The sequence below is a fragment of the Neodiprion pinetum genome, chromosome 2 (assembly GCF_021155775.2).
Source record: "Neodiprion pinetum isolate iyNeoPine1 chromosome 2, iyNeoPine1.2, whole genome shotgun sequence".
Classification (NCBI taxonomy): Eukaryota; Metazoa; Arthropoda; class Insecta; order Hymenoptera; family Diprionidae; genus Neodiprion; species Neodiprion pinetum.
The window spans coordinates 25,062,062-25,089,480 of record NC_060233.1 but is presented as its reverse complement, the minus strand read 5'-3'; the positions used below and the strand labels follow the sequence as shown (position 1 = coordinate 25,089,480).

At 35.5% G+C, this 27,419-nt stretch overlaps 1 protein-coding gene and 1 long non-coding RNA gene across 9 annotated transcripts in view; one reads left to right on the top strand and one right to left on the bottom strand.

The window, feature by feature from the left end:
- The window catches only part of sona (sol narae), a 109,141-nt gene that overhangs the window by 2,506 nt on the left and 79,216 nt on the right, over positions 1-27,419 (top strand). The window lies entirely within an intron of this gene.
- LOC138190468 (uncharacterized) lies at positions 10,071-13,659 on the bottom strand. The gene is made up of 2 exons (XR_011176464.1): positions 13,365-13,659; positions 10,071-12,652 (listed from the first exon to the last, which is right to left on the bottom strand). It is a non-coding gene; the product is annotated as an uncharacterized lncRNA (long non-coding RNA).

Sequence of the window (27,419 nt, the reverse complement as noted above, 5' to 3'; positions counted from 1 at the left end):
CAGGCTTCATTAAATAATAACGCAATCCATTTCTCTGCTAACAATTAGGTGGCATAATCTACGATGCAAGTTACACCATTTACATGTTATAACAATGGAGCAATTCCGAACTAACGACGCTAAGAAGTTGAGCAGAAAACCAACACAGAAATTGAGCAAATGCTCTTGCCTTTCTTTCTTTCGTTTTTTTCCATACTCGTTACTATTTACTCTTATTTAAAACTATCGCGGTAACTTTCACTCCAGTGTTTGAAATAACGGGTGTAGGAGCACAAAAAAATTATCATTCGAGCTTATCGTGTGCATTTGTAAATACTGTGCGTCTTATGATGGAGAAAATCTGCGACAATGTACGCGATATTCGCCGTCTTGAATCTGGATATGTACTTTCGATATTGACACACCCTGCAACACGTTCGAGTTACGCGCCTTGGCGATCGCGTCGAGACATTACGTTCACCGAAGGTCGGAAGGTCACGACAAACAGAGAGACAAAGATAGAGAGAGAGAAAGAGAGAGAGATAGAGAGAGAGAGAGAGAGGCGAGGAAAAGAAATACGACGAGAAACAGATTTAGCGGATAGTAATCTGCCGGCTCTCTCTTTCTGCCAGTCGATTCGTCGTCCTTGACTATTATAACGCATGCGATTGGTCTAACACGTATCAATTGTCTAATGAGTCGATTATTATCTATCGAGGGGGAGACAAAAGCGCAAAGAAACTCTAACAAAGTCAGGAACTTTGGATCTTCGGTTTTCATGCAAAAATCCTGGAGCAAGGTCTGTTAGCTAGGAGTTAGACAATACCAGTTTCTAAGTTTTCATAACTAACCAATTAGCGCAAGAGACGGGCTTTGTTGATTGGATAGAATTCAATTGACAGAATCGCAGTTCTTAATTGTTCCAGCTCACTGTGGTGGGAAACCTAGCCTTAAAATTTTTACTTTTGTATTTTTTTTTTTTTTGCTATAGTTATTATAAAATTTTAGTAAAGTGGGTATCGTTACAACAACTGTTTAAATATTTTTAGAATTATAAATAAATGAGGTGCAACTAACTACTTGTGCGATCGTAGTAAACAGTATTACATTTTCTAACACTTGCAACGCAAAATCAATCTGTTTGGTTTATTACATTTTTTCTTTAGGCAAATAAGGCCTCAACATCAATTCATTGTTGCACCATCAAATTATCACAATAGATACAAGAAAATATAGTACAAATGACCATAATCTAGAAGAATAGTATCAGATACTAGATTTTCTGGTCACAACTACTAAACAAATTTTCATTCTTTGTCCAGGACTATACTTCTCGATTGTGGTAAAAAATGAAAATAATTAAAGTTTATGTAGTCCCCGTAACTAAAAATTTCTCTCGGTATACAAATTACACATCATGCCAAAATATTTATGTGTACTATATATGCAAGCTCTTCGCAGAAATCATTTCACTAAAGATCCGTGATTGTAAAAGCGAATGAACTGTCGATTAATAGAATGGTAAAAGTGAAAACGTTAGTATTTAATTGCATCGTACCAGCTTATAAGCTGTCTAGCTGGTATTTAGACTAATACTTGAACTAACGACATTGCAAGCGTAACTGTAAGTTATGTAGGTATTCGGTATTATACATATACGAGTAGAAATACAAACGTATTTCATTTGAAGGATAACAAATTCTGCTTTGTTATATATGTTTTATCTCTTACCTGGGCACAAAAACGAAAGCCAACAACATTTTTATTGTTTTATAAAGTTATTATTCCCTGATCAATATCTGGGTTACAGAAGAAAAAAAACTGACGGATTTCAACCCGTCTGGCTGTCTATCGTTCATTACTACACCATAGGCTAGAAACACGGAAGATAGCTTCGTGGAAATGAAAATAACATATTCTGTTGCGAGTGCGAAAAGTGGGTGATTTCCGTAGAGCGTCAAGTTCGCTCAAGTCGTGCGCTGTAATCATACGAGTCAGATTTCACCCATCTGCACTTGTGACAAACGTTACTTTTTCCAGCATTTGTGAAAGAAAGTTTGATTTGCGAAATAACAATGACGCCATTGGACATGTGTAAGATTGGATTAGGTACTTTGGGTTCAATTACACAGTGCGTAGTATTGAGTTGGTCAAGAGTGCGTATGCGCCAAAGAACCTCTTAGTGTGTAAAATATAGCATTTCCGTTGTAAGCATACGTCAACGCTATTTTACCGCGCTGTTTGGGAATGGGGGATTTTACGCACGCACCACAGGCTTTAACAATCGAACTTTGGTGGTCTTTTCCGTACTCTGAGCATCCGCATTTGCAGACCCACTCTACCGTCATAGAAACGGGTATTTCGTATGTGGGGAACGCGCGTAAAAAACACGTACAACATGCTCGCATTGTATAAAATAAATTTTCTGCACAGCTGTCGAGAAAACCACAACTCTAGCTTACCAACAATTGTAAATGACTAACGGCTCGTGTTCAAATTTCTTCTGAAAATATTGTCAGAGGCTAATTTCGATGCACACCATTGTAAGGTTGTCGGACAATCCTTTTTAAGCCAAACCACGCACTCTGTCGAAAATGTTAATATTCTAAGCTCAGCTATCCCGCAGTAGGTAGTGTAATCGTTGATTTCTGGAGAAAATACAAATTTGGTTATAAATTTGATTTGGAAAACGATACCGAAGTCGAATGACTCGACTTATCACATGCTAATCCATTAACCCTTTAATTCACGCTGGCACATTCAGAGTTCCACCTTTTCTTTTTGCGGCTTTTTATTTAATCAACTACTCTTTTGGCAACAACTGCCAAATTTTGTGCTTCCACATGGTCCCTGAAATATTTCTAAGTCTAAAAAAAATATGAATTTTATTCCTTTATCGGAAAAATATCACGTGTAAACAAATGGTGGAAATACTATTTTTCCACGAAGAAAAGCATTTTCTGCTAATCTACCATGACAATCCGAATGCCAATTTTTACACAAACATAATAAACACCAAAAAATATTACAGAATATTTCTAAAATTTTTCCTGTTCTTTTTGTTTTTCCGTCATACTGGATGAGCCATTTTGTATTTTTTAATTTCGAGTTCAGATTCGTAATCAACGATTCTATTGACTATGCATGCAAAATTTCAAGTGAATCGCATGTAAGGAAAGATATATGCATGTAAGGGTTAAAGCAGAGACTGGTCGTGATGGAAATCGTACGTACGGTTTGTCTTTTTATTCTGTAATATCACGCCGGGCCAAGGTCAGAAGTTTCGCTCTAAAGACGATGTTTGAATACAGATTAAGACCTAGCCTGGGCAAGTGGTTGACTATGCATTCCCGCGGGCACTCGACACTGTACCTAAACTCTCGTTTACGCGTTTGTAATGCAAGTGATCGGTGATCGGTGATCGGTTTCGAATACGTATAATTTAATGCATTATATAGTGTGTATGTGTGTATATATATATACACACGTATACATTTTTTATATTTTATATATATATATGTATAATATTTAAACATGTATATGTGTACATATATATTTTATACCATATTACAAGGCTATTTCACGACGAGGATATGCCTTACCGATCTAATTTCGACATACAATCAGCCTGCGCGACACCGTTACCTGCAAACTTGACTTGTACGAACCGACTGACGAGTAAAAATCGTACTTTTCACTTTTCTTTCTCTTGAAGGATGAAATTGTGTGAAACTCAAGGAAATGATTTACGTAGTATATAATTGTGCATGGATGAAAATTGAAGAAAGATCGAAAAATTGACGGAAACAGTGTGATTATACTTACAGCTGATTCCCACTACCTTTTCAGCGTAAGTAAAATCATTAGAAATATCTGTGTAATTATTAGTTGAGAAATTTCTCGTAAATATGCTATGGTTTCGGACAATTTTATGATAAAATTCTTTACCATTTCTGGAAAAGTTTTAATCGTTCTGATTGTGTATGGGAGATTTCGAAAATTCAGAGTTTCTAAAGATAACTGACGGTCTTTCAGAAATTCATTTTTTTGTTGGAAAATTTTGAATACTCCGAGTTTTCGACTTCCTGACGATTTGCGACAGAGTTCAGTTAGAGGTAGAGGCATTGGACCGATACGTATGTATGTACGTAGAAAAAAAAATTATTTTTCCGCAACTTCATTTTGTATCACTAATTGACACCGAAAGTACCGCGTCGTGAAAAACTAGATTTCTGAGGGAAATGGAAAATTAGTAGGAAACAGTTTGAACTAACTTTTCCGAAATGAATCTGAAAAAAATCTGTATATATCTGTGAAAGAATATTTTCAACAATAGAATTGAGAAAACTATTCAAAAATTCTCAAGAAATATCAAGACTGTTCCATACATCTGCCGAAATTAATTTTTCCGCCTAGATATTGATATATTTCTATAAAATTTATAAAAACCATTCGAATTTGTCAGATTGCAAAGAAAAAAAAACGAGACTCTGCCAGAACTTTACATCCTAAGAGTAGATTCGTTGACACATCTGAAAGTTTGTGAAAGTAAATCTAGCAAGAGGAACGTCCAAAATTTTTCTAAAATACGAAGCTATGAGCATCGTATTTTTTCTTCGACATTAAAAAAGATTATTATTGTAAATGACGGATGCAATTAAATTTCACCGATTCAGAACAATTGTTGCCTAGTTTCGAACCAAGGCATATAATTTATTTTAATTTTTGTTCAATAGGAAGTAGAAAAAAACGCGACCTATTTATTTTAGCTTTCTTTGCGACTTGTTACGCTATGATCAAAAAATTTTACATGCAAAGGCCCAAAGCGAAACGATGTCGCGATTTAAAAAGCTGCAGCATAAATCCGTGTTCAAAGTGTAGGCTAGGCGGAAATATGTAATCGACATTCCATGCCAATATGATCGATGCCTGATCCGCAGTATATGTATACATACATTACGCATATTTGCATGTAAATTCAATCGGTTTCCTAATTTTTACTCTCACTTCTGTTAAAATGACGGGTCTTAAATCGATATTAAATGTACGGCGAGTAAAATTTCTGGAATCAAATGTACACAAAATAACAATAGATTTCAATCTGAAAATTAATTGATACAGAGAATGGGAAAAAAATTAGTGCATTGCTGAATAACAGTTGAGAAAAAAGATATCGACGAAAATAAAAACATGAGTGTAAAAAGTATGGCTCAGATCTTGCATGGTGAGGGTCAGACGTTTGTCCTGTTGGCACAGAACGCACCATAATTATTTTAGCGATTTAGAATCATTACGCAACTCGATAATACCGGGTGCAGACTTTATTTCGCGTAATATACACAAAGGTATAGTATTGTACCTAGAACTATAAAAGAGATCACTGACACACGTAGTATACTTGGCTATGTTAACATGTGTGTGTGTGTGTGTGTGTGTTTGTGTGTGTAGGATACCTGTAAAATGTATACAAGTTGCGTACAATGGAGACTTTCATAAACCAATGCGCGTAGAAATTTATACCAGTGTTTATGTATGAGTATATTCTATATAGTACATGTACATGTTAGTGCTGATATGGTGAAAGTTGATATTTTGTAACATTGCTGCGGTCTGCTGCGTGGCATATAGCTGTATGTATGTATACGTGTATATATATATATAGTCAGTCTATTTGCAGGTAGAGGCAATCACGTATTTATATAGGTATATTATATGCAAAGCCTACAACCGACTCACTTTTGTTTCACTGGTGGATATAAAAATGGACGAAGTGGATAGAGCAGCGAAAAGAAACGAGTAAAAAAAAAAAAAAAAAAAAAAAACAAGAAAAAGCTGTCGGACACGTTTGTTCCTGCATGCACAGCATGACTTATCAATTCATTCTCTTGCCGAGATCGGTATGAGTTATAATTGTAATCGTAGTATATTTATTTCATTTTTTATATTCGTTAATTGTTTTTGTCTCACTTTTTTCATTGATATCTTATTATTCTGTACCGCAGCGCTATTTTATAACTACGGATGTAGAAAGGCTGCTGGCGCCGTTTCCCTTACGACATTTAAGATTTATCTCTGCTTCCGCCTGTTCAATGACGGTTATTTTGTGTCCGGGTCGCTCGGACGGGGGATTAAAAAAAAGTAACAGTCTTTGTCTTTATGTTGATCGGAATTCATTGCCCTGAAGTTCGGAAGATTTTTGTATTCTTCACCGATTCCAATTTACCAATAATGTGCTCAGTGAGCGATGGCCACTAAGCTGAAAATAATCGATTCATCAATTAATCAAGTCCAAAAAACAATTGAATACAAATCGATTGAATCGTTAAAAATTATTCGATTAATCGATTATTTCGTATTTTTTTGAAACGGTGCATTAACAAAATAGCGTAAATTTCAGTATTTAGTTTTGATAGCGGAAGAGTTTTTGATAATTTTTAGTTTCGTTCAAAATGTTTTAACGTTAATGTAACGATGCGTCTTTGGAAAAAGTCGTTATTTTGCGACTTTGTGATTACTTGAAATTTAGTAAACTGTTAATACGGCAACAACAAACTCAGACTTTGTAAATCCACCTTCTTCAAATATTCGAAAGGTGTAAAATAGTAATTTTGGTTCCAACGTTTCGATACATTAACGTTACTATAACTTCAGCCTCGTGATTTATTATATCAACAACCGTTGTGTTGGAAACTGACTTACCCAAAATGCATAATTTTTAGACTTCGGATTTGCCAAAAAAGTCAAGGATAAAAAAATGAAACGCTACGTTTTGTTGTTGATATTTGTATTGCGTACAAAATGGTGCTTGGCACAAAAAAAAAACGATTTTTTTGTTGAGACTTTAACCTGGAGAAATGTAGGTTTAAGGTATCGTAGACGTGTGATAAAATTAGGTCTTCTATTTACACAGGAGGTCAAGTCAAGTTAGGTTGGATCAGATTAACTGAAAAATACAACATTATTCGTAATGAGTAAATATTATTCGTGGATATGAACCAATACCGATGTCAAGAAACCAATATTCATCATTCGTAATGCCTGGTTTCTCATTACCAAAAAAAATCTCAATCTTAAGCAACTGTTACGGCAAAAGTGATGAATAAGAATGTTGGAAAATTATCAGTCTTACTTTTTTCAATCTGATTAGTATCGGCTGGTCAATTTGAAAATTGGGACAGCTGATCTTTTGCAGAATATACGAGTTGATTATTAATCCTAGGAATTTTCAAAATGATCCAAAATCGAGGAGAATAAATAAAAATCATGATAATAAACCTGAATAGAAGTGATTCGAAAAAAATTCGGGAATAGTGATTGATTTACTCAGAATTTGAATTTCCAACAGATTTATCAATTTTTCTAGAAAGCTCAAAAAAATTCTGATAATTTTGTGGAAATTTCATACAAATATACAAATTACGAAACAGAAAATTCGTTTCCGTAGGTTAGTAGAAAAGCCTTGCATGTTTCTTAGAAAATTTCGGAAAACTCTTTATATTTCTAGTTTTATTGTAAATGTTCTTTTATATGTATACATCCAAATTTTTTCAACTGCATTTGATAAAATTGAATTCCAACTGTGTGTTGAACGGTTTTAATTTCTTTCAGAAATCCATTCCAATTTTCGATAACGTTTTACGGTCAGGAAATACACAAAATCATCGTAACTCGAACGTTTTCAGATTTATGATGCAGAATGACGTTTAGAAAAATATGAATTTTTTCCAAAAGTTGGATCGATTTTCACGCACAAATCGCTCACAAATAGTGTAAAAGAAAAAAAACCAGTTTTTCAGATCTTCCAGAGTTTTATAGATTTTCGGCATGAGAAACGAAAGTTCCGATAGAATATGTATTCTTTCCAGAAACCGTCTAGAATTTTGTTGAAATACCTCGCATACTATCAAATAACTTAAATTTCCCTCTCAGAAATAATACGGAATATTCCTTCAAGTCGACCGTAAGAATAACATAATTCTAAGAAATTTCTGAAAAAAAGTGATGATAAATTTCTAAGAATTTTTTTCTGCAGGGAATTAATCGAACAGATATTATTATCCGGGACTAGTATAAGTCTTGGATTGTAGCCGCCGCCGTGTTGTCCGATCAGGGGAAAGTAAGAGCTGACTTTGAAAGGGAAGGGTGAACCGTAGTGAACTGGTGAACTTTTGCTTGCGCGGGATTGTAATAATCCGGCTGAGCTGAGAATCAACCCAGCTTCATAGTTTCTAGCTCGTACACGACGACTTTCAAGCGGCACTGCAAAGTCCTGAAAAATTCACTTAACTTTAGAGAGACTAATTATACAAGACCTAACTCTTGCGTGACGATTGTAACACAGGTTTGCAGAAGAAAAAAAAAAAAAAAAATTATTTTTCAGCTGCATAGGATGTTTTTGGTAAATATTATGTTTTCGAGTGGGCTGAATCCAAAAATAACTTCCATTTCCCTCCATCAAGTACAATATTCCTGCAAAATACAAGGTGTTTGAAAATAGAAAAAAAAGCATAACAATAATGAATAACTACCATTTTATTACAATGAACTAAACAATATTTCTTATAAAATTAGACAGACAATTTCTTTATGAAATATGTTTAACATTTCATGTTCATTCTTTTCGCCTGTGAAACCTTTTCTTCTTCTTCTCTTCGATACATCTCCGAACACGCTTCCACTTTCCATCTTCTGTTTCTCTGTTTGTATTTATTCTTGAGTCTCACGCTAATACATATTAAATTGAAGTAAGAAATCAAGTAAGAAAGTTTTGCATAGGATTTTTAGATTCAAGAATAGCATACCAGATGTTGAATTAAACGAAAGTTTCACTCTAAATGAAACTACAAACACAAGTTCAAAAAAAAAAACCTGACGTTATGGAACTTTTTGAGTATTTTTCCCCGTTTCGGTGAGTGAAAATCTATAAGAAACAGTATCAAAAACCTGTGCAGTTTTTTCGTTGCAGACCTGTGTAATCCAAGTAACTCTACGGACCCCGATGATAAAACAGTTAGCTCCTGTGTATAAGCATAGAAGATAATTGTTTTATCATCGGGGTCCGTAGAGTTACTTGGATTATAATTCTCACGCCAAAGTTAGATCTTTTATAATCAACCTCTCTAAAACTGACTAAATTTTACTAGAGGCCGTCAAAATACGCTGACAAACTCTGCAATGACTGTTTTTCTTCAGATACTGACCATTTTTCCTCATGAGATATTAAGGAGGTTCGCTGGGTAGAGAAAAATGTGGATAAAAACTTGAAATTTTCTTAACATCCTACCCAGGACTGTAAAGTACACCTGAATAATTTCAGAATTTTTGTCTACACCGTTCACTCGAAATAAGGTGATACGTGGGCTCTTATAGAAGACGTAACTAAATATTACATTTTCAATTGAAAATAATTGGTCGAAAAGAATAAAGTTGAACTAAAAATTATTGAAACTGCAGAGAACGTATTCAGAAAGTCGCATTTACATTTCGGTATCTAAAGATTTCTCTCATCTGTAGTTCTCCGTGCTCCTTGTTGATCGAATACTTTCACAGATTTAAAAAATGATTATTCAGATAATATCGCAGAGTTGTAAAAAAATTAAGTATAAGAAGTTGTATTTTTTGAAATCTCAATCCTTGTCCAAATCGATCTTGACAAGTTTATGTAACTACTACAAAATCTCGGAAATATGTTTTGTCATCCATTGATATTCAAGAAATTTTTAGAAATAATTTTATTTTCAATATTTTACTTCAAAATTTACTATGAATGTCGATATTTGTTGTTGGTGATTCCTAGTAAACAACTGAAAACTTTTTGTCACATCTATACACAGTACGTATATACGGATCGATCCACCAACTTTCCGCAGGCTATTTAGACTTGAAATTTGCATTTCGCTACAATTTGAATATATTATAGTCTACACTAAGATACTAAGATTCTCCAATTTTCAGGCCGTTAGGCCTTACCGCATATGAAAAACACGTTGATCGATGTTATCGCGTTTTGAAATTAAATTGAATTGCCTTAGAATTTTCAGCACTTCCTGTCATCAAGAAAAAAAATTGCCAGATGATTTTTGTGCAAAAGAATCTGGTCCTTCGGTGTATTGAATCCATTTTAAAGTAGATCCTCAGGAATTGCAAAAAATATTTTTTTAGTTCCAGTTCGTATATGCGAAGGTCCAAAAAAAATTGTTTCACTTTTATCAAGTCCAAAAGTACAGATTTTGGAATACATCCTAAAGTTTTTAAAGTGAGATGAAAACTGTAGCATAATTGAATCAGTTTAAATATTCCAGGAGTATAGAATATATTCCGAAAAATCTGAATCTTTGGAATATCTTCATCGATTTAATTATGATGATCCCATATTCCTTCCACTCTAAAAATTTCATGATATATTCAAAAATCTCTACTTTGTAACACAAAATTCCAACGACAAAAAGTGTAAAAATTAGAACAGTAAGATTCGTTTCAAAAACGTCATAAAATTGACTAACGTGTTTCTCGTAAGCGGTAAGTCCTAAGAACCAAAAGCTGGAGGATTTTCAAATGTTGTGTACAATAGCTATATAACATGTCCATAATTACAGCTAAATAGAGATTGTGATCCTGAAAAGCCATACATTTTAACTTTCCTAATTTGTTCGGATTACGAAAACTAATCCATGCTCTCGAAATCTTATTCAGTAAGAATTTACTGATTCCCAGTTACAAGTATACAACTGGAAAAACTCAGTGTATATACACTGGCACTCGTTCTCAGTGAAAAATTAGCGAAAAGTCATTAAATCTTATACTTAGAATTTGGAATCAGTGAATTGTCACGGATTCAAAATTACAGAGTGTAATATAAAATCAAAGAGATGTAGTTGAATATTGTGATAAGTAATCAATCGTTTTCTTTCAAAATGGTTAGAAATATTTTGCCGCAACTAGTAAACGATGAAAATACACTTCGCATCGTCTAAAATAAAGTATAAAAATTTAAAGAGAAAACCATGCGAATGTCAATGTAATTTATACAGACTGTATATCGCGCTGATGCCGGAGAATCCAGACAGACCTATGAAAGGTATAATTAGCAGTGTTACGCACTTTCTCTTGCGCAAAGCAGCTGCTGCAAGATTCCGCCATATTTAATACTTATCGTCAGATTCCGACTTACGATACGCGTCTCCTTAAGGATAAATCAGCCGGATCTCTTGAATGAAAAGTTAGAAAAACGTACAAAACGTTTTTTAAACCTTCCAGCAATGTTATTTGCGCCAATTGTGGTGAACTCTAAGAAAAATATTCTTACTATGCGATAGAAATAATTCTAAGCAAATTCGAACACAACGTTTGATATCAACGATTTTAAAAAAGATTTTATACTTAGGACATTCAAAACTATTAAAGTCCCACGTTTTTCGTCCGATTCTAATATTTTGTCGCTGATTTTATTCGCTGACCCGACCACCGCAAACTGTGCCTACAATATTCAAGAAATCCTACATTATAGTACATATGGATAAATGATGCAAATGTAATTGTTGACGAATATCTGTTGCAGTGTATTTGAAAAAATTGGTGTTTATGAACTCTGGCCGATTTCAAAATCTGTTCTCAAATTATTGTTGATCAAACGAAATTATTTACGAAGAAAGTTCGTTCATAATTACATTATTGCCTCGTTATGGTTCTTGCCAAATGTTTATACTCTCGCATGATTAAATACATATTACACATCCAAGTTTTAATGAAGTTTTCAATCGCCTGAGTAAAGTGGAAGGAAGATTCTTTGAAAGGCTTGTGCATAGATACCGTACACTGTACCTAGGTATCAGTGCCATATAAATATATAAATATATACCAGTGCACACATACTTATTGTTGCTGTTGCTGCTGCTGTTGTTTTCTTTGTTATTGTTATTCATTATAATAATAATACGATGAAAATTTTTTTTTGTTTAGAACTATCGTTCCTGCCTATGACTTATTCATTGGATGACTTTAGTCGAAAATGGATGTAGGTATATCCTGCTCACGACCTAACCAATCACAGGATACTATTCTTAGAAAAACACATTTCCGATGGTTTCCATAAATACTTCTTTCTCCAGGATTTTCATTGCTCGTCAGCTTATCGCTGTGGATCATGACGAGCGTTTACCTCCACGCCGCTTTTTGTCTTATACGTTTTTTGCACAAGCTACACAGGTACGACCAGGAGCAGTATGAGATTCCAAAAAGCACTAATCAAATATCATTTTACTGCCTTAGATCTGTGTAAACCATTCTGAATATTTTTTTTTTCGTCGAGAAGACCATTGTAGCCGCTTTGTATTGCGTGAACTTGCACTGTGCTTTAGAGACGGTTTTTTGCCAATCCATGCTTAATAAGTATTAACTTGGGTGCAAGTACTCTGCACGTTTGTGCACGTAAGCTTATTGTACTCGTCGAGCCCGAGGCAATATAGGTAGTTAGGACCGCATGACCTTTGAACGTACTGCATTAATCACAGATTACTTTCTCATTGTTAGGTTAATTTTTTTAGAACAAATTGAGAGTATTTCACCGATAGTTTTTCATCATTGTTAATTTTATAATCGATGCTGAGGTACAGATCTATGTGAAAGCTTTCATGTAGCCTGCGCCTACGGGATCTGCACATGATCTGCAGCTAACCTAAAATCAAAAATGATATCCCATTGAAAATGACACGGTCGATTTGCTATCTTACGAATCATGTCTATGCACTGTTCAACGTTTTCGTATCTCGTGCAGACTTGACTTTATGGTTTCCGAGCTATGTCTGAGTTGTAATGTCACGAGTGAATTAATATAATTCCTTCATAAGTGTTATTGATACGATCTGAATTACAGCAACGTGCCAAGCGCGTTGCCAAGCGGGGAGAAATCAAAATTTACATATCTCGTGCACTACCTCCAGTACGTGACGTTTACTGAAAGTTTTAAGCGTCGGCTCGTCGTATCGGTGTGACGCCTCATTTGCGTTCTGCCTGTCATATATATATATATATACAACAGTTGTGCATTTAGTGCTGTGCCTGGCAAACTTACAGAGACCCAGACAATACGAGAATGTTGCTCCGAATAAGGCGAGATGCAGTAAATTACAATACGGCAAAAGTATTTCATATTTTCAAAACTTAACCACTTCGCAGTCACTACAAAATTGCAAAATAGTGATTTTTTCCCCCCAATATTTTGATACGCTAACGTTATTAACTTCAGCCTCATTGCTCTGAGGAGGCTGTATGCAAATTACTTAATAGCCCAGGTTATCACGACTTTCAATTACCCTCGAGCAAATCGGTCTCCGTGTAAGTTTTGACCAGGGTTTTGACGGAAATTTTAGAGAATATATAATACTTACTGGTAGGGTCTGTGGCGAAGTTATGTGTTCAGGTCATGCAGTACTCTTACCTTTACCGACCGAGCAAACTCACCCTTTTTCTTCCTATATTAAATAAATAAACCAACGGTAAGGGTTCTTGAGCGTGCTTTGCACATTCGTAAACGGTGTTTAACTAAACTACTTATGTGGATTCACCGCCAGATACATTTTTCTCGTGTGGCGTGTCCTATCGCTGGTTTAACACTAAGACTTAATGCCGCGAGGTTATGTACCAAGCATGCTTAGCGCTTCACTTAGCTCACTCATGAACGGGATGTGCTTCCACCAAAGAATATACTATAGGTATTTAAAAGAACGTTTCCATTGCGACACGTGGTGTCAGAGATTTAGGGATAAAATTTAACGTGGTATGGCGCCACTGTTACAAGTTCAAACACAGCCCCCACTCGAAGCTGCCTGTGGCAAAAGTAGGCGGAGTTTCTGAGCAGCCGTTTGGCATCCGTACTCGGCGGAAAAATACGTGTATGCACGTGTTGTTACCTTGCGGTGAAACAACAAGAACGTGAAAGTTATACGATAGGTCAACGCAGCAATAAATTACAAGATATATGCATTTTTGTTTGCAAAAATCAAGTTACCTTCCTACGTTGGGTACTTCGAATATCCTCGCTTCTCATATTATTAAGTATTAATCATTCGTGCTCACTTGAAAAAAAATAACGAGTAAATCGTGAAACGATGAAAAATGAAGAAAACCAAAAAGTAGAGCAATTTTTTTTCGTATCTTTCGGATAGGCCCTTTTATAAGTACAGCTGCTTATCAATTTTTTGCTCAAATAACCTCAACGGTTCCTGCGGTGTATGGTTCGTAGTAGCAAGATATTTCTATAGTTAGTTTACTTGCATCCAATCAGATCATACTGTGTCCAAAAAATGATTGTACCCAAACTGTATTGTAGCGTACAAAACATGATAAAGTCGAAATTTCTAACGTGAATCGTTACTTGACAACTTTAGAATTGCGTCAGATTCAATTGATATGAATAACATAAAGCAAACTCATATTTTGTAAACTCAACTTTTTCAAAGTCATTCTAAAGTTACAAATCCATCGTTGTTTTTCCAATGTTACCTTATTTTCTCGTTACCAACTTCAACTTCGTGAGACGTTGACATTTTCTAATTTTCTATTCGTCTAATAACACGATTCCAGAACAGAACTTGCACGAATAACCATATAAATAGCATGTTTGATGAGGTACAGAAAAATGATCCGTCTACATAATGTCAAATATTGCATATTATATTAATATTGGTTGTATTATCTTACGGTGAATTTTATACATATTTATATCTAAGATCGAATGATTTGCGTTTGGAAAGCAATGAAAACTCAATCCCAGCCGATTATTTTGCCGTTTTTTGCAGCCTTTGTAGGTGCAAAAATTAATTCCTACAGTTATTTCACTCTAATAATGTAAGCTACTTCCCATTTAAACCGTATCCGGTCACATGCAAATTGACTCGTGCGTCGGTCAGGACTAAGGGTGGCTTGTTCCAACCTCCACTTAAAGTATCAAGTAGCCTACTCAGCGGGTGAATGTCTATATAGCGTTTTTCCAACTTTCAAGTAACGTAATCTGGCGGGTAAATGGCTCTACTCGGTAGGTAGTTTATAACCATCCAAAAAATACCGGCTAAAGCTGTTTCACCTCCCGATAAACGTGGGTAAAACAGTGGCGGGGGTAGAAAATTTACTTGGCCGTTAGCTGACGGATACTTTACTTGGAGGTTGGAACAACCCATCCTAGGCTAACACCCACTGATAATAAAACTCTGGATGTGATATGGAGTGCGTGTATGAAGGACAGAGAGGGTAATAGAGAGGCCGACCTTAAAGATTTTAGAAACGATCAGGTACACATGGCAACAGTAATTCTGAACCGGCTAATTTTAGGGACAAGTCATCTATGTAAATTGACAATTCGAAAATTTGGTGATTTCGAAAAATTAACGACGGAGCCAGGAATCGAACCTGGCGTCTAGAGATCCTTAGCCGGAGCGTTACTCCACTAGACCACCTAGCCGCCATGATAATTTTCAACAATTATCTTCTCGTGATTAATGATTTGCACGTCTGCATATCATTTATTAGACGGCTTTGCCCGTCTTGCGTGGCTTCTCATCAGAAGCAAGAATTCAAAAAGGGTAAACATATCATCTACACAATACATTCTTATATACAGTGCTTGAAGAGACGAAAATTCTTATTCACAAGTCATTTATGTTGGCAATGCAGAATCAACCCGCAGCGCCACTGCCGGCCGGACGCGAAATAGGCTACATCTTCGTAAACACAACGTAACCCAACATTGCAAAACTCAAATGGATGCCCCTCATTTCTTTCGCACTACGTCTGCAGGACTTTCAGACGCTACGGGTATAGTTAACCAAAGAGTATGGTAACTCTTTGTAGTTAACTAGCTCAACCGTGGTTGCGACGCTCAGATGCCGGAACTCGTCCCTTATGGTCCGCCGCTTCTCTTCTGTCTCCTGAATAGTTCTAACTATTTTTCCCTTAACCTGTAGCACACGTGATCGCTCATTCTTGTTGAACATCCCACATCAAATTTATTTATTGAACTTGCACAGACTGACGTGTCTAACGTGTCGGTTTTACCGGCATCACAAAAGGTAAAGGTACTCGCAGCGCGCGGACGAGACAGGACAGTACAGGTGACGCAAAATTTAACCGTAAAACTTTGTGTGCATGGGCTTTTGGGGTCGCTGACTACGAATCTGAAGTCGAAATTCGAAAATTCAAAACGGCAGATTCAATATGGTGGATAGACAAAAACAACAAGAAGGAAAATTATTTGGTGTATATTGAGTTTGTGTTAAAATTGGCATTTGGATTTCCATGGTATATCAGCAGAAAACAGTTTTTTCGTGGAATAGTATAAATTTCGACCATTCGTTTACATGTGCTATTTTTTTAATGAATAAATTGATAAATTTTATATTTTCTTACACTTAGAAGTATTGCAAGGACCATATGGAACCACAAAACTCGGCAGTTGTTACCAAAAAAGTAGTTTAATTAATAGAAAGCTGCAAAAAAAGGTGGGATGCTGAGCGTCCCAGCGTGAATTAAAGGGTTAAAGGTTCTAAAAGTGGGGCTACATTGACAAGCACGAGGCCAATACGTGTAATTTTGAAGGACGAGACAATTAGATTCATTATTCGTATTACACAGTAAGGGTGTTTACTATCATTTGTGTGAATAATGCTACCACATAAATGTGTTTGAATGGTTTTTTTCCTTCGTCACCTTCTGATTCAGACCCTACCGCCCGTTCCTTCTTAAAGCCTTACATCGTTTACTGCACCAGTGCATGCAATGCATGTATATGTTGCACATAAATATGTACATACGTACAACGTTATTATGCCTGCAGTCTGTTTATCAATCGTATCTCTATATGTGAATCTTTGTTGACGATAAAATTATATTAGAATATTCGCAAGGCGAACAACTATTTTAATATTCTTGTCCAAACAATAATCGCACGTTTCCTGGTAGGTACAAGCAGCTGCAGATGCAACGAGACGTATATATTTTCGGTTTAACAAGACTCAATGAAAATGCTTATAAAATTGCTCTGAATTTAGAATAAAAAACCTTTTCAAACACTGAAGCGTAGTTCTAACAAAAGTTTCAAATTGGAAATAATTTGTCTCATATATAAGATCTGAAAGAAAAAAATTAAATTATTATTTTAGCAGCATACCTTGTATATTCACTTACATTTTGATGATGTTTGACGCTTATTTAATAGTTAATGATCTATTAATATAAGAAGCATGTTTCGATTTAACCGTTTTCATAAATTTCAAACTTTTTTAGGTTGTAGTATCACTTCTTGAACTATGTAGGTATCTGCCTGAGTGATGGCGAGTGGAATATTTTTGTTATTCTTCAAAAGATGGAGAACCCGCTGCAAAGTTTGTTAGTTCGGATGCCTGTTCAACATAGAAATTTTCTAGCAGGTCGCTTATCCCGGTATGATAAAGATCTCCGAAACACATCAGACTAGCTTAGTCAACGTAATAAATAGGCTTGTCGCGATGGACCGAAGCAGTAACCAGTCAAGAGCCACTAATTATTTGTTTAAACACGCGTAAGGCGGAGAAGAATGTAAGGTACCTGACCTTGACACACGCCATCAGTCTTTGCAGTGCTGAAAAAGAATTTTTTCAATAAGCGTTGGAAAGACGAATTATTGCTTACAATTGTCGGTGTAGTAAGAAAAGACTGAAATAGCTTACGACCAGAGGCTTGGCGACGGCTACCAAACAGTCAGCGTCAGCTATACTGTAATTATGAGAATGATAATTGTTAGCTGGTTTAGGTTGGATTGGGACCTTCCGATCGGCCATTCAATAAAAAAGCAAATATTTGAAGTGTTGAAACTTTGAACTCTGTCGATGATTCACGGCTGGAACTCTCGGGACTTAAATATCATCACCGCACTGAAGGCAGATTTTCAGATTTCCAATTACATATGGCTCTTTACCGCATTGTGAAATACCTCTGGTGTGAGTCGGTATTAGATAATCTTAGAGTAAATACGGATGTAAGAATTTGTTCACATCTTACTGACCGCGTAGAGAAGTCATTTCAAACTTTAGGAAATTACAGCCTCCATTTTTAGTTCTCGCTCGCTTGAAGATTATGGCATAGCTGAAACTCATATTTTTCATATCCCCAGATCAAATTTCTGGGCTCATTTCCTTAACCACAAAGTGTGATCAGGAATGCTGTTATTTCCCGACATTACATCATTCAGGAAGAGAAAAAGTGTAAAATACGAATTTCGGAATTTGGTAGTAAAAGAGGAAGGTCTCACACTTTCTTAAAAATAAGGTTTCGTCGAAGCGACTTTGGAAATTTCCGTAGGACTCATCGTATGTTGAAATACGCGGCACAAATTTCAAAGTACATACCATGCTTGACCTACGTAAACAATGCATCATATCTTCTAAACCGCTCGATAGTTTTCGACGAAATTTCGGTGATCAGGAATCCCAGTTACTGTGATCCCCCGTTTTGAATATCGAAAAAATCATGTTGACAGTTTCCCAGTTAGTACGAGAATATCGCATCATCCTATTATACCGACAAATTCAACAAACCGAAGATTACGATTCGTAACATGACAATGTATCGAACGGAAATATTATTTTCCTAAATTAAAACTTCATATTAAATTGTAACCATTAGTCGTCAGATACACTTCTCAAACATCAACTGGAGACTTAATATTACAAATGTGGGTGTTCTTTGCCATGTAAATTGATATTTTGATTAATGTAAGCAAGAAAAAAATTTGTTGCTCACTATTCACACACTATCTTCATGAAGGAAAAAAAAACAATGTTAAAAAATGAAAAATCATATGAGGACGATATTCCATATAACGTAGACTCATCTTGTCCAAGAATCTATCTTTCAATCGAAACAAACTTTTTAGGGGGTACCACTTTGGAAAATTACAAATTATTATTTTCTGAAACACCCTGATAGATAGAATTTGTCGTGTCACGAGTGCAGAAAGTGGGCAATTTCCATTGAGTGTAAAGTTTGCAGCATGAGCCAAAGCGAACGCTGTAGTGACACGATTCAGATATCGCCCATTCGCACGTGTGACACACGCTATTTTTCCAACACTTGTAAATAAAAGTTTGAGCTGAAAAGTAACGACGGTGCCACTAAAAGCAAGTAAAATTGGGGTTCTGTGACGTACGCTTCATGACACAGTATTTAAAATTGATTTGTTCGAAAGTGTGCATGCGCCAAAGCAATAACTAGTGTGGGAAATCGAGTATTTTCATCTTGCGCAAGTGTCATAGTGGTTTTACCGCACCGTTCAGACATGGGGCACTGTAGTTTTCGAGCAGGTGTTGGAAAAACGATGGGATTTATGATCGCGCTTGTGTGATCATTGAGGAAAATTTGGAAAGTTGATGAGACGATACAAAAAAGGTAGGATTCCAAAGTAGATTAGCGCGCTATAACCTCAAATATACTGTTTCTAGGAATTCCCCGAACTTTCTTCAATGATCACACAACCATAATCTCAACTTTATCATTTCCCAAAGTTCGAAACAATTTCAATACACAGGAGAAAAACGTAGTACAAAATACGATTTGCCTACTCCGTCGATAAGTGAGGAAATTTTTACTTTTACTTATTACACCGCAAGAGTTGAATCAGTTCTGTCGTGAGTGCCTTGACTTTTCCCGATCAGCTTTGTGGAATTCACGAAATTAAAAACCAGCCGCTGCGATAAATCTACCTGCATAAAACGAGTATCGGGTTTTATTTCTGGTATCTTACGAGTCACATTATCGTGACAACTGTCGTTGCATCAATTTGGGGAAACCATATAGATCATGTTGAGCCTGCAATAAGTTTCTTCAAACGTGAATTTCTGTCATCTGCGTGATCAATTGACATAATTGTTTTCTGTTCACAATGCTGAAGGAATTAATATTTTTGAGAATTCCAGGGTTAGCGATTTTCTTCAAAAATTAAAAAAATTCGCAATGTGGTATTGCGAATCGAATAATTATCTCCAATCAAAGACCGGTTGAGCATAATATCTCTATCTGCAAGCAAACCAGCATAAATTGTATAAAAATATTCTTCAGTTTCTTACCATATTTCAACCAACACTTCTACGGTGCATGTCTGTTCAGACATGCAGTCGTTGCCAAAACTCAAAAACTTGGGAGGAATGATCCTTTAAATCTGAAGTCTGGTTTTAACCGCAAAGAGAAAAATCTCTGCGTTAGGTCTTCGGATCTTTGTTTTACGTATAATACAGAAAGGCAGTTCACTGTTGACGTATTTTTTGCTTTATTTTTTTACATAGTGTATTTCAAGTTCGTTAACTCAAGTAAATGGTTGCCCAATTTGCATACTATTTTTCTTTCGACATAAATTGCCACGCTCACTTTAACGCATTTATTATACGCGATACTGTCTCCCGGCTTGCTTTTAATCACCATATTATAATGTTTCCTTTACGTACGATAAGGATGATCGTCTTCGTCTTTCACTAATAATAATAAATGTGAGTTTCGCTGTAAAATAAATCGTGGTGCCGTCAACGAAACGAGTTTCGACAAGAAGAAAACATAAAAACGGAAATTTGACCAAAAGATTTTAGACCCCGTGAAAAAGATGGCGATCAGAAACTCGCAAAATCGTTCCATCGGCATAATTCGCGTATTACACAAACACGTGCATAAAATTATAAACCTAAAATACGCGAAGGTGAAATGGAAAAAGAACACACGTGTCTAGTTTGCCAGACAGATGAAAACAGAGTCTAAGATCAACGACTTCTCTACGAGGCAACGAACCCTTAGGGGATGCAAAAATCACACCATTGCCGACGGCGTCTTTTTTATCTTTTGCATAACTCGGTCATTTTCATAGATTTCAGAAGTAACGAGAAGCAAAATAACACGTCGCGTGACTATTCTCATAAAACAAATAAACCGTGATTCGGAAGTTCAGACTCAGTCGTTAAAGGTGAAACCGTTACACGTACCAATTGTTGTTGTAGGCCGCGTCAAAGGGTTGACCACACTTAATATCTCGCGTAACATAATGAAATCATTTGAAATCTCTGGAATTTTCCGAAATCCGTTGAAGTCCCGTGAAATTTCTTGAAACCATATGAGATCTCCTCTTGTGAAATAATCTGAAATCTTTGGTCTTTTAAATCATGGAATATGAAATCCCTGAGTTCTTCAACATTTTTTCAAATCCTATGAATTCTTCTGTAATCATCTGGATTCTCTGAAGTCTTTCAACTCACGCAAAGTTCCTGAAACTCTCAGAAATCCATTCTAGCCTAATGAAACCTTGTAAAATCGTATGAGAGAATTTGGTTTCCCTGCAATCTTCGAGGCCATGTAAAATCATTTGAAATTGTCTGTTATTTCTGAAATCCCTAAAATTTTTTGAAATCCTTTGAAATGCCATCAGATCATGTGAAATCCTACAAAATAATTTGGATTATCCTAAATCTTTGAAACGATGTGTAATCTTCTGAAATTGTGCAATCTTAAAACCTGTTGTGCACAGAAACTGATGACTAGTTAACCCCTTGGGTGTATTCGAAGCGGCGCGGGCCCGTGAAATTCAAATCTGAAGGTGTTCCTTTTGTGCTCGGTGCATGCAACCACAAGGTTTCGGGCCTCGAGCAGAAACACGAGAGATAACCATCGCGATGATCCTCGACACAATTACAGGAACCGGAGGGACATCGGAGCCGTCCTTCACGTTTCGTCGTTTCGTTTTGTCCGCTTCCAAGCGAACTGTTAGTCGTGAGATTTCTGGACATCCGCCTTTACGGCCCCGCATTTCTTTCTTTATATATTCCGGTCTTTCTCGTGGTGTAAGTATACATGGTGTGCCTAGGAGTGCTTCTTTCTCTAAAAAAGTTTCTCTCTCGCGTTGGACTGGACTTTGTAGGAAAGTTGTAGGAAATTTGTGGATCTAAAAGTTAGATTATTAGCATTTCGTTGTTTAAACAATTATTCGGGGAGATATTGATCAAAAAGTCAATAAATGAATTTTGGCAGTCGTATAAGTTGTTAATAGTTAGTGATACAAAAAAAGTTATTCAACAAAAAAGATAGGAAATATCATTATCTACAATAAAGGTCATTATTATTTTGGGCCTAGAGTGCACGGTTAAGAAGATATAGGCCGAAACGGTTTTTCTCAAAATGGCGGCACTTCCGCCCTTAAATTTTGTAAGGATTTTGTGTATTTACATTCAGTACGTCATACTGAACCTATTTATGAAAAAAAATAACTCCTGTAATTTAGTGCATTATGGACAAGAGTAACGGGTCCCCTATTGCCTGTACTAGTACCAACGGCTCGAAAATACCCTAGATCGGTAGTAATTAATGGTTGTGACATTGAAACTGCATGGGGAAAAGATGAGCGGGTCTTTTAAGTATCTGCTGACTTGTTGCGGCAATGTTACGGGATTCGTGTACCGGAGAATATACTTAATTTTTAAAACATTGAATAATTCGAATATCAGTGCGAGGTACTAAAATTAAATTACGGTAATTAAATGTTACGCAATGTGCAGGATTACTTCCGCAACACTGCACAATACACGAATACACCATTTCCACTATAAACTTTACATTCATCTTCGATTAACATTTGAAATAATCTATTTTCGATTGACACCACAAATAAAACCTGTATGTTGCACAATACATAACCGTCAAACTGTTACGACCGTTGTGTGTCGTGTACTCCACACGATGGCGTTACCGAGCAGGGTAGCGTCCGCTGGAAAAATAATTCCCTAGTAATATAGGGATTTCTTCAAACAGTTGGTACAAGATTACTCGAAGGCTTTGATCTCGAAGAAAGTGGCGCGTCGTAGGAGTTCTAGACACACCATGTATAATCACATCACGGTCTCTCTTAATCAACCGTATAGCGTGTATCCAGGGATTACGCTTCTTGGATGCGGGTCAAGGCCGTTGGTGACAAAAACTTCATGGGAATAACGATGGCAACAACCCGGAGAACCGCCGGTTGCCAGTCGAAGAAGGCTGAGTCCCCCAAACTCTGATTCCCGAAGCTTCTTGGCCATTTATTGAAAGAGCGTTATCTGCCTAATTCATTTCATAATCGGTGAGCAACTGCACGGGTATTGTTTGCTTTTTAATACGGCCGTATGTAATTATTGTTGCCTTCAAATCGGCATCAGCTATGCGCCTTCAAGGTTCTTCTTAAAATCAAAATAGGCAATTAAATTTTTCCATCGTACAGCGGCACGAATAATAAGTGTATTTTATCGGTTATTTGAAGGGGAACACATCACGCCTTAAATGGGGAACTTCGAGTGAAGGACTCTGATGATCGTTCTCTTACAATCATTTGGAGATCTTTAGTGAATGATCAACAATTACACAAAAATACATTGGCATCGATTTGATTTTTTTTCGTACCTACTCAGATTACATTTTAAATTTGATAAATAAAGCGTACATACTGGCATGTATGAGGCATTCTATGTCATCTCAACTCCACCATTTTTGATGAAACAAAAATTGAATTTATCAAATGTAACTAATTAAAAGTAAATAAAAATCTTCTCTGACGTCTTCATTTTTATTTTACCATGCAGTCATTTTTGAGTCGGGCGTAGTCAATAAAAGTTACGAGCCTACTTGTTTTCGATTCTTCGAAAAAATTCTCATAGGTTTCAACATCGGTTAATATGATGGGTCGCTACAATATTTCATCTTTTTTTTTCTACGATAAATTATGGATTTAAAAAAATCAAAGCTGAATCGTTTTTCATAAGGTTGTTTTACTTTTTTGTCAGTACGCCACTCGAGAACTAGTTTTACTTTTACCGAATCCTCACATCAACCAACAATTACACTCCAAATGCTGATTGAATTTCTCGTAATAAAATGATAGTGTGAAAAAATTTCCGTGAGACACGCAAGTCCTTCGATCTTTGAGGGGCGTCTTGAGTCTTTATAGGTTAATTCTACTGGGTCGCAGCCTCCGCGTTCTCCATTTTGTAGCAAGTAAATTCATCAGTACTCCATGTTGAAATTACCGTTGAAGAAGTGTTGGTTGAAAAAATCTTTTCACCGTTCGAATATAAAATTACGAAATCTTTCTCTCCTAGCCTACATAAATTTACAGATAGGTATATATTTAATTATTTGAATAGTTTATCGTTTTATCGCGCGTCGCTACGATGTTGGGGTTAGTTTCAATAACTTCCGAAAAGAGGCCTGATTTTCAAAGAATTCTCCATATGGCAGACTTGTTGTCACGACCGCGAAACGTGAGTATTTAAATCCACATTGCATCTATTCATATTTACATGACACTGATTTATAATACCACTGCATGCAATTGGTACAGCTTAGGTAATTATGCACCTTCGAAGATAATTATCCAAAAATCTCAGCGTTCCAAACAGTTGAAAAATATGCGCCAATTATCGAACTGCCTGCATCTTATTATTATTGCCAGGCAAAATCGGGCTCGGTGATTACCGTCCTGAAGGTCAAACCTGGTACTGGACAGAGACGAGTGTTCCTTTCTGCGGCAGCATTGATATCTCTCTGCAGCGTGTGCGCTAATTAAAGAACGTTAAATCCCGCATTGATGTCACCCGCATGTTGACTCCGTGTTCTATTTCTGCAACGATAAGACCTCTACTTTCACTTCTCAAATCTTCTTCTATTATTTTATAATATATATATTATACGTATCAGATTCGGTATATAATGATATTTTTATTAGAAACTTGACAGGTTATCGAATAAGATCAGTGTTTACATAAAATGAGGTGTTAAACTAACGAACAAACTGTTGTGAATATACAAAAAAATTACAAATTTGAAGCTGACTCAACGTTTATAGACGAATATCTCGTAATCGGTTAGAGTTAGGAAAATTCTATCTCAGTACTTTTGTACAGAGCGTGAAATCTCCTATAAAAATTTGCATTTAGATAGTTTACAAGTCGAGCTGTTTACGAGATAGAAAAAAAAAAATACAAAAATTTGTCCATTTTTTTAACGTGTTATATAAATGAAAAATGGAAAAAAGGGCACCTTTGAATATCGCTGTAAAAAAAAAAAAAAAACATATCGCCAAATACAAACCGATTCAATTAAACCTAGGAAAACCGGTTTTATCAGCAATAATCACAATAATCATTTTCAGTCCCATCATACCCTTACAGGTATGTATGTCCCGATAAACGGATATCTTTTGCAAGGTGAGCGAAGAGAAATCTCTCACAGTTTTTTTCTGGAGTTACTCAAGAAAGGTTATTACTGTGAAAAAATTCTATCTATGTCGTGCAACAAAATACAGTGACCATTTATTTTTGTGATTGGTAAATAGGGAAGAAAATAAAATAAAGATAAAATACTCTCATCGAACTTTAACCTTAGCATTAGGTTTCGGTGTGATCATAAAAATCCCTGTATAAATGATATATCCTCGTTTGAAATTAAAATAAGTAATTACTGATGCTAATGGGCACGCTTCGTTAAGTGCATTTATCACTATCGATGGAAATAAGGATAATAAAGAAAGGTTAAAAAAAGCCTATGTTAGTCTTAAAAACTCAACTTCATATATTATTAACCTGTTACTGACAGTGTCTATTTTTTGCTTTCTTAATTTTTTTTCTTGGTTAATACGGCTATGAAATTCGCGTGACAAACCGTTTGCTTCGCAGTGTTTTTTCCGCACTACGAATGTGTGGGTGTTTATGTTCTTACACAAGTTTCATGTTGTAAGGAAACCGTAGCACACAGTTTGAAATTCTATGTATAACGTATATACAACTACGTGTTCTTTGTATATCATTCGAGCTTCGTTACGAAATTGAGGAGATCCGTTGGAAATCAATACTTTTTTTCGTCACTTTATCACGAGATGATCACAAGTTGAGCGCTAAACAAACTAATATATTCGCAGGCTGCGGTGATTTTCCTATCAATATTTCATGGAAAAACTACCGAAGTTACAAAGATCAGATCAGGTACTGAGTTTTCATAAGTCTTTCTAAAATCGGAAAAAAATGCCACATACATTCGTACTGCTTCACTCTGTGACAAGTCGTTCTATTCTGCGCAAGTTTATTCCCTACGATTTCACTGATTGTGAAACACTTTTCTCCATCACGTTGACATTTTCAAATGTTTAATTTTCATGATTTAGTTTGGTAAATAATAATAGTTATATTATAATTTGGCTGTCGAAGGAAAACAAAATCTGTTTAATGTATCTACAAAAAATTATGACGTGAAGTAATTTACTAGATTATGTACAATTTCAGAAAAATTGTTTCAGTTTACTCTAATGGAAAAATCAATTTGAAAAAGTTTTTTTTTTTTTTTTTTTTAATACTTACTGGAAATTCCTTTGGTAAATAAAATAAGTCCGAAAACATTCGAAACGGATGAGAAACACAATTTGAAGACCAGGACCATGATGGACCGATTTTTTTCTATTTTTTTCCAGTGATTTTAATTTTTTTGATCAACCAAAACATTATTGAACCGGTCTAAAGATTCCTAAAAACTAGTTTAGAAATGTTTGAAGTGAAAGAATAGAAAGATTAAAGTTTTGAAAATTTGTCGAGAATTTTCAGACCGTTCAAAAAATGCTTTAATTGATCAAAAAAATTACAAGTGCTAGCAAAAAATTTTAAAAAAAAGTCGGTCCATCATGGGCCTGGTCTTGAAATGTCCAAAATGAAAAATACGGGTTTTTGAAATTTAAAAAAAAATTTTAATATATAAATAATTAACCGGTTGGATAAAGAATTTGATGTAACTCAAGGTTCTGTTTCAGAGTTAGGACAATCGTATAAAAATTTTTGAACTAAATCTAAAATGGCGAAGATCAAACATTGGTCGGGTTCGCGTGGAATTCTCCATATGCATGTATAAAGCAATCAAGAATTTTTAGGGTTGGATGATTATACTTGAAATCCATGCATTATACATGCTTATTTCAAGATTAATGGACCATACTATCTGAATGAACCATCTAAATGTACAAAGTGGTTAAAAAGGTGAACAAAAAAAAAAAATTGTTTTTGAGTTTATATTTGGATGAATAAATTTTGATTCTATACATCGAATAACAACCAAAATTTCATTTCTTAATCATAAAGTTTGCTTTTGCAAAAACATAGCTATCATAATATACATATATATAGAATAGAACGTATCTTATTATACCAGGGTTGGCACCCAAAAATATAAATTGAGTAAGAAACAAGGTGACAGACTTGGAAGATAACTTCCGAGTAAAAGATCTTTCAGCGTAGTACTGTATTGTAGATAGAATAATAATAAGAGAAAAACTATAACCGCGATAAGGAGAAAAATTTAAGAGTGTGAGAGAATGTCGGGATTGTTAAGAATTTATCGATTATAAAAATTAGAAATTAAGGTTGTGACGGGAA